Consider the following 7,287-nt stretch of genomic DNA (forward strand, 5'->3'; position numbering starts at 1 on the left):
AAACAATGTTAAATGAAATGCAAATAAACTGCAAAATTCAGAACTCTTATCAATTATAGAGTTTAAAGATTTATATCAAGTTCCAAAAATATAAATCCACGTCAACATTTTTAATAGTCTAAATTAAAGAATCAAGCAATGAACTTTACAAATTTTCAAAATTATATTATTTTAAGTAATTTTAAGCTAGACACATTAAAAATTGAAAAATAATGTATTAATTTAACATTTTTTAAATTAGATGTTAAATTATTTTTATTTTAAATAGTCTAGGCATCCTTTAAAAGCTTTAAAATTTTATTTCAAAATCTTGGAAAACCTAGAAGTGGTTTTAAATTTTTCCAAAATCAAAATAATGTTTGAATTTTTTTAAAAACTTTTAAATATATTTCAAAATGAATTCAACTTTTTCTATAACTTCTAGAAAGTCCTGCAAATTAAAAAAAAATGAATGTGATTTTATACATGTTAATAGAACACTGATTATTTTTGAAATATTAGAGTAATTTTAAGAGATATTTAAAAGTTTTAAAAAGATTCGAATTAAATTTAGAACTTGAAATAATTTCAAATACTTACAGTCACATTTAAAATAAAATGTAGATGTTTGCAAATTTAAAACAAAAAATTTAGCATTTTTTAAAGAATTGTGAAAGAGTTCAAAAGAATAAAAAATTTTCTTAACATTCTCTGGGAAAATTGAAAATCATTTTTCACAGAACGATAACTATGTCCCCTATTGTCGGTTTAGGTCCCGAAAATACCCTATTTTCAAGATTCGGTCTCTATGGTGTCGTCCTCAGAGTGGCGACTTGATCTGGAATTTATTTTTTAAAAACGTGATCTTACTGCTGATAGCAGTAAATTTCGAGTTTTCATTATTTTAATGATTTTGGTCAATTTTAGACAAACAATTTCCACTTTATGTACAGTCACGGGGCATATAAGTGTGTTTAATAAGTGTTTATTAGATACTGCTTGAGGTTAAAAATTAAACTCTTTTGTTACGAAATAATTTCTGGATTTTAAAGATTTGCCTATTTTTGAAAATTTAACTAATTTGTTGAAAATCGGTTTTTTTATATTATTACAAATTTATTTATTTTTAAAATTATTATTAAGAATTTGATTTTTAATGGAAAATTCAACTATTCTATTTTTTATTGAAAAATTATCCTTTTTTTTAATTGAAAATTTAACAAATTTAACAATTTAACAATTTTTCCCATTAGAAAATTGAATAATTTTGTTGAAAGTCCGTTTTTAAAAAATTTATTTTATTAAGAACTAGTTTTTAACGGAAAATTCAACTATTTTAATTTTGGTTAAAAATCTTTATTGGATGAAACTTCAATTATTTGTTTAAAATTCAACAATTTGGGTGCAAAATTATGTTTCTTAATTGAAAATGCAACTATTTGTTTGAAAATGTATTATCTTTGCTGAAAAGCCGTGTTTTAAAAATTTTTTGTATTAAGAATTAGATTTTTAACTGAAAATTCAACTATTCTATTTTTCGTTGAAAAATGATCTTTTTGGATAAAAATTGAAATATTTGGTAAAAAATCAACAATTTGGGTAAAAAAATGTTTTTGTTTTTTAATTGGAAATTTAACTATTTGGTTGAAAATTGATATTTTTATTCAAAAATTAAACTATTTCTTTGAAAATGTATTTAATTTGTGGAAAATTCATCTTTTTTCTAGAAAATAAGTCATTATGATTAAAATGTTATCTTTTTAGTGGGCATAAAATTCATCTGTTCCAGGAGAAAATTGAACTATTTCACTGAAAATCCGTTTTTTTTTTTTCTATTAAGAATGAGATTTTTCACGGAAAATTCAACTATTCTATTTTTCGTTGAGAATCGATCTTTTTTGGATAAAAATGCAACTATTTGATTAACAATTGATACTTTTTATTTAAAAATTAAACTATTTCTTTAAAAATGTATTTAATTTGTGGTAAATTCGTCTTTTTTTCTAGAAAATTAATCTTTATGATTAAAAATTCATCTTTTTAGTGTGTATCAAATTCAACCTTTCTAGGAGAAAATTGAACTATTTTGCTGAAAATCAGTTTTTTCTTTTCTTTTAAGAATTAGATTTTTAACGGAAAATTCAACTATTTTATTTTTGGTTGACAATTTATCTTTTTTGGAACAATACAACTATTTGGTTAAAATTCAACAATTTAGGTGAAAAATTGTGTTTTTTAAATGAAAAATTAATTATTTTCTTGAAAATGTATTTGCTTTTTGAAAAAATTATATTTTTTCTAGAAAATTAATCTTTATGATTACAAATTAATCTTTAGTGGGTATAAAATTTTTCTGTTCCAGGAGAAAATTGAACTGTTTTGCTGAAAATCCGTGTTTTTTAAAGATTATTTGATTAAGAATTAAATTTTTTACGAAAAATTCAACTATTCAATTTTTGGTCGAAAAATTGATCTTTTTGGATAAAAATTGAACAGTTTTGGTGAAAACTTGTTTTTGTGTTTTTAATGGCAATTTAACTATTTAGTTGAAAATTGATATTGTTTCTTCAAAAATTAAAATATTTCTTTGAAAATGTACTTAATTTGTGGAAAATTCGTCTTCTTTCTAGAAAATAAGTGTATGATTATAAATTTATCTTTTTAGTAGGTAGAAAATTCACCTATTCCAATGGAAAATTGAACTATTTTTCTGAAAATCCATTTTTGTAATTTTTGTATTAAGAATTAGGTTTTTTACGGAAAATCCAACTATTCTGTTTTTGATTTAAAATCAATCTTTTTTTGATGAAAATTCCAATATTTATATAAAATTCAACAATTTCAGTAAAAAAATGTGTTTTCTAATTAAAAATTCGACTATTTGTTTGAAAATGGATTGAATTTGTGGAAAATTCATCCTTTTTTCTAGAAAAATAATCTTTATGGTTAAAATTCCATCTTTTTAGTAGGTATAAAATTCACATATTCCAGTAGAAAACTGAACTAATTTGCTGAAAATCCGTTTTCTTTCCAATTAAGAATTAGATTTTTAACGGAAAATTCAACTATTCTATTTTTGGTTGAAAATCAATCTTTTTTAGGTGAAAATTCAACTATTTGTTTAAAATTCAATATTTTGGGTGGAAAATGTTGTTTTTTAATTGAAAATTCAACTTTTTGGTTGGAAATTGATATTTTTTATTAAAAAATCAAAGCATTTGTTTGAAAATGTATTAAATTTATGGAACATTCGTCCTTTTTCTAGAAAATTAATCTTTCTGGTTAAAAATCCATCTTTTCAGTAGGTATAAAATTCATATATTCCAGTAGAAAATTGAACTTTTTTGCTGAAAATCCGTGTTTTTTTATTAATAATTATATTTTTAACGGAAAATGCAACTATTCTATTTTTCGTTGATAATTGATCTTTTTGGACAAAAATTCAACTATTTGGTTAAAAATTCAACAATTTGGTTGAAAACTTGTTTTTGTTTTTTAATTGGAAATTCAACTATTTGGTTGAAAATTAATATTTTTTATTAAAAAATTAAACTATTTGTTTGAAAATGTATTTAATTTGTGGAAAATAAGTCTTTATGCTTAAAAATATATCTTTTTAGTAGGTATAAAATTCAGCTGATTCAATGGAAAATTGAACTATTTTGCTGAAAATCCATTTTAAAAATTTTTGCATTAATAATGATATTTTTAACGGAAAATTAAACTATTCTGTTTTGAGTTGAAAATCGATTTTTTTCGGATGAAAGTACAACTATTTGTTTTAAATTCAACAATTTGGGTGAATAATTGTATTTTTCAATTGAAAATTTAAATGTTTTGTTGAAAATTCATATATTTTGTTTAAAAATCGATTTTTTTGGTGGAAAAGGAACTTTTTCTTTAAAAGTTAATCTCCTTCTTTAAAAATTCTTCTTTACGTATAAAAATTCAAGTATTCCAGTTAAATTATTATCATTTTAGTTGAAAATTTATTTTTTAGGTTCGACTGACACAAAATTGCTCCATTAAAATTTTAAATCTTGTTAAATATTAATTTTTTTTCAATTCATTATTTTAATTAAAAATTAATTTCTTTTGTTAAAAAATGAGCTATTCGATTGAAACATTAAAAAAGATTTTTTTTGCCGAAAATTGAACTATTTTTTTGAAAATGTATTTAATTTTTGGAATTTTTTTTTCTAGAATATTATTCTCTATGATTAAAAATTCATCTATTTAGTAGGTATACAATTCACATGTTTTAGTAGAAAATTGAACTATTTTGTTGAAAATCCGTTTTTTTTATTAATAATTAGATTTTTAATGAAAAATTCAACCATTCTGTTTTTAGTTGAAAATCGATCTTTTTTTATGAAATACAAACTATTTGTTTTAAATTCAAAATTTGGGTGAAAAATGCTGTTTCTTAATTGAAAATTGAACTTTTTTGTTCAAAATATATGTATTTTATTAAAAAATCGATTTTTTTGGGGTAGAAAAGGATCTGTTTTAACTTTTAAAAAATTTCATTTTTGATTAAAAAGTCGTCTATTTTAGTACAAATTTCATGTTTCTTGGATAAAAATGCAATTATTTGGTAGAGAATTCAACTATTTTGTTTAAAAAAATCGTCTTTTTAGGTTGAAAATTCAATTTGCTTTTCGTAGAAACTTATTTCTTGTATAAAAATTTATATTTCAATCGTGAAAAGTTAACTAAAATCTTTTTTGACAGAAAAATCAATTATTTTGTAAAAACGCAGTATTTTTCTTTGTCGTAAGTTTAATTTTTTTTTTTAATTCAACTATTTTGTTCAAAAATCACATTTTTTATAGAAAATTCAAATGTTTTGTAGTAAGTTCGCCCTTTTTGAATAGGAAATGTATTTTTTTTCTGTTAAAAGTTCATCTTTTTCTTTATAGGGAAGTAATTTTTTGTTTGACAATTCATCTTTTTTGGTTTCAAATGAATTTTTTCTTTGAAGATTTGTCTATTTTTTTTTAAAGTTCGTTTTAAATACAACGGTTCCCTTGAAAATTACTTTCTTTTTATCAGAAAATTCATCTTTCGTCTTTAAAAATGAACTATTTTGTTCAAAAATAATCTTTTTTGGTCGAAATTTAAAATGTTTTGTTGTACATTCGCCTTCTTAAATAGGAAATTTATTTCAACTTAAATTTTCAACAAAAAATTATGTTTTCATCGAAATAATTGGACATTCTACCAAAATAGTTGAGTTTTCAACTAAAAATGTAGAATTTTTAACGAAACAGTTCAATTTCCAGGTCAAAAGGATTAATTTCTAACAAAATTTTTAAATTTTGAACACCAACAAAAAAAAGTAGAAATTTTTAACCAGAGATGAATCCCGAAAAAAAACAAGAGATCTTTTTCATCTAAATAATTGAACGTTCGACCAAAACAGTTACATTTTAACTTAATTTTTTTAAAAGGAAAATTGAAGTACTCCATGTTTGGTTGAAAATTGATCTCGTTTAGATTTAAATTCAAGTTTTTGGTAGAAAATTCATCCATTTCGTTGATATTGAACTTTAATCGTCGAATTTTTGTCATTTTAGTTGACAATTCATCTCTTTGGTTGGAAATGTAACTTTTGTTGAAAATTAATGTATTTTGTTTAAAAAATGGTTTTTTTATTCTTTTTTTTCTGGTAGAAAATTAATCTTCTTCATTGAAAATCCATCATTTTTATCGAAAATTCAACTATATGGTTAAACAATTTTTTGTTGAAAATTCATATTTCAGGGTTCAAAATTAAATTGTTTTGTACAAAATTGTTCTTTTAGGATAAAAATTGAACATATCGGTTGAAATTTTTTCTCTTTTTTAACTGAAAAACGCTTTTCTTTTGAAAATTCAACTATTTCATTTGAAAGTTTAACTAGTTGGTTTTAAATGCAACGGTTCGCTTGAAAATTAATTTGTTTTAATATAATTCATTTTTCATGTTTGAAAGTTAACTTTTCTTGTTTACTTTGTTGAAAAATAACTTTTTTGTTTAAAACTGAGATTTTCGGATTGAAAATTCAACTGATTCTAGAAATTTCATCTTTTTGGCTGGAAAATTCAACTATTTCGTGAAAAATGCAATCGTCTTTTGTTGATGTTTAATCATTTTTGTTTGAAAACTCAACTATTTTGTTCAAAAATCATATTTTTTGTCGAAAATTTAATTGTTTTGTTTTACATTTGCCTTCTTAAATAGGAAATTATTTTTTTTTAACTTAAATTTTCAAACCAAAAAGACAAATTTTCTGCAAAACAGTTCAATTTTCAACAAAAGAACTTCCTTTTCATCAAAATAATGGATGTATTCAACAAAAAAGTTAGATTTTAACTGAATTTTTTAAAAAGAAAAGTTGAAGTATTCTATTTTTGGTTTAAAATTGATCTCGTTTAGATTGAAATTCAACTTATGTTGAAATTTCATATTTCATGGTTTAAAATTAAATTGTTTTGTACAAAGTTGGTCTTTTAGAATAAAAATTGAACAAATCGGTAACTATTTTGTTCAAAAATCATCTTTTTTCGACGAAAATTCAAATTTTTGTTGTACATTCTACTTCTTAAATAAGAAATTTATTTCAACTTAAATTCTTAAACCAAAGGACCAATTTTCAACATCAAAAATTCATTTTCATCAAAATAATGGAGGTTTTTACCAATGTAGTTGAATTTTCGACACAAAAATAACGAAATTTTAAGAAAATTATGCAATTTTCAAACAATAACGATGATATTTTAACAGAATTATTAAATTTTCAACGAAAAATTGTGTTTTAATCCAAATAATTGGACATTTTACCAAAATAGTTGAATTTTCATCTCGAAAAGAAGAATTTTGAACGAAAACGTTGAATTTTAAATTAAAAAGGAGTGATTTTGATCAAAATTTTTAAATTTCGAACAACAAACAAGTATAATTTTCTAACCAAAGACATGAATCATATAAAAAAAAATGAATTTCAAACAAAAGAGATCTTTTTCATCCAAATAATGAAATTTATACCAAAAAGGTTAAATTTCAACTCAATTTTTTTAAAACGAAAATTGAAGTATTCCATTTTTGTTTTAAAATTGATCTGTTTTAGATGAAAATTCCACCTATTTGATCGAAAAGTTAACTATTTGGTTAAACAATTACTTTTTTTATTTAAATTCATATTTCAGGATTCAAAATTAAATTGTTTTGTAGAAAATTAGTATTTTGGGATAAGATTTCAACAATTCGATGGAAATTTTTTATCTTTTTTGACTGAAAAATGTTTTGCTTTTGAAAATTCAACT

The 7,287-nt window shown here is 21.8% G+C and overlaps 1 protein-coding gene across 1 annotated transcript in view; it reads left to right on the forward strand.

The window, feature by feature from the left end:
* The window catches only part of LOC117182991 (rho-associated protein kinase 2), an 86,985-nt gene that overhangs the window by 47,871 nt on the left and 31,827 nt on the right, over positions 1-7,287 (forward strand). The window lies entirely within an intron of this gene.

Source organism: Belonocnema kinseyi, chromosome 2, assembly GCF_010883055.1.
Source record: "Belonocnema kinseyi isolate 2016_QV_RU_SX_M_011 chromosome 2, B_treatae_v1, whole genome shotgun sequence".
Classification (NCBI taxonomy): Eukaryota; Metazoa; Arthropoda; class Insecta; order Hymenoptera; family Cynipidae; genus Belonocnema; species Belonocnema kinseyi.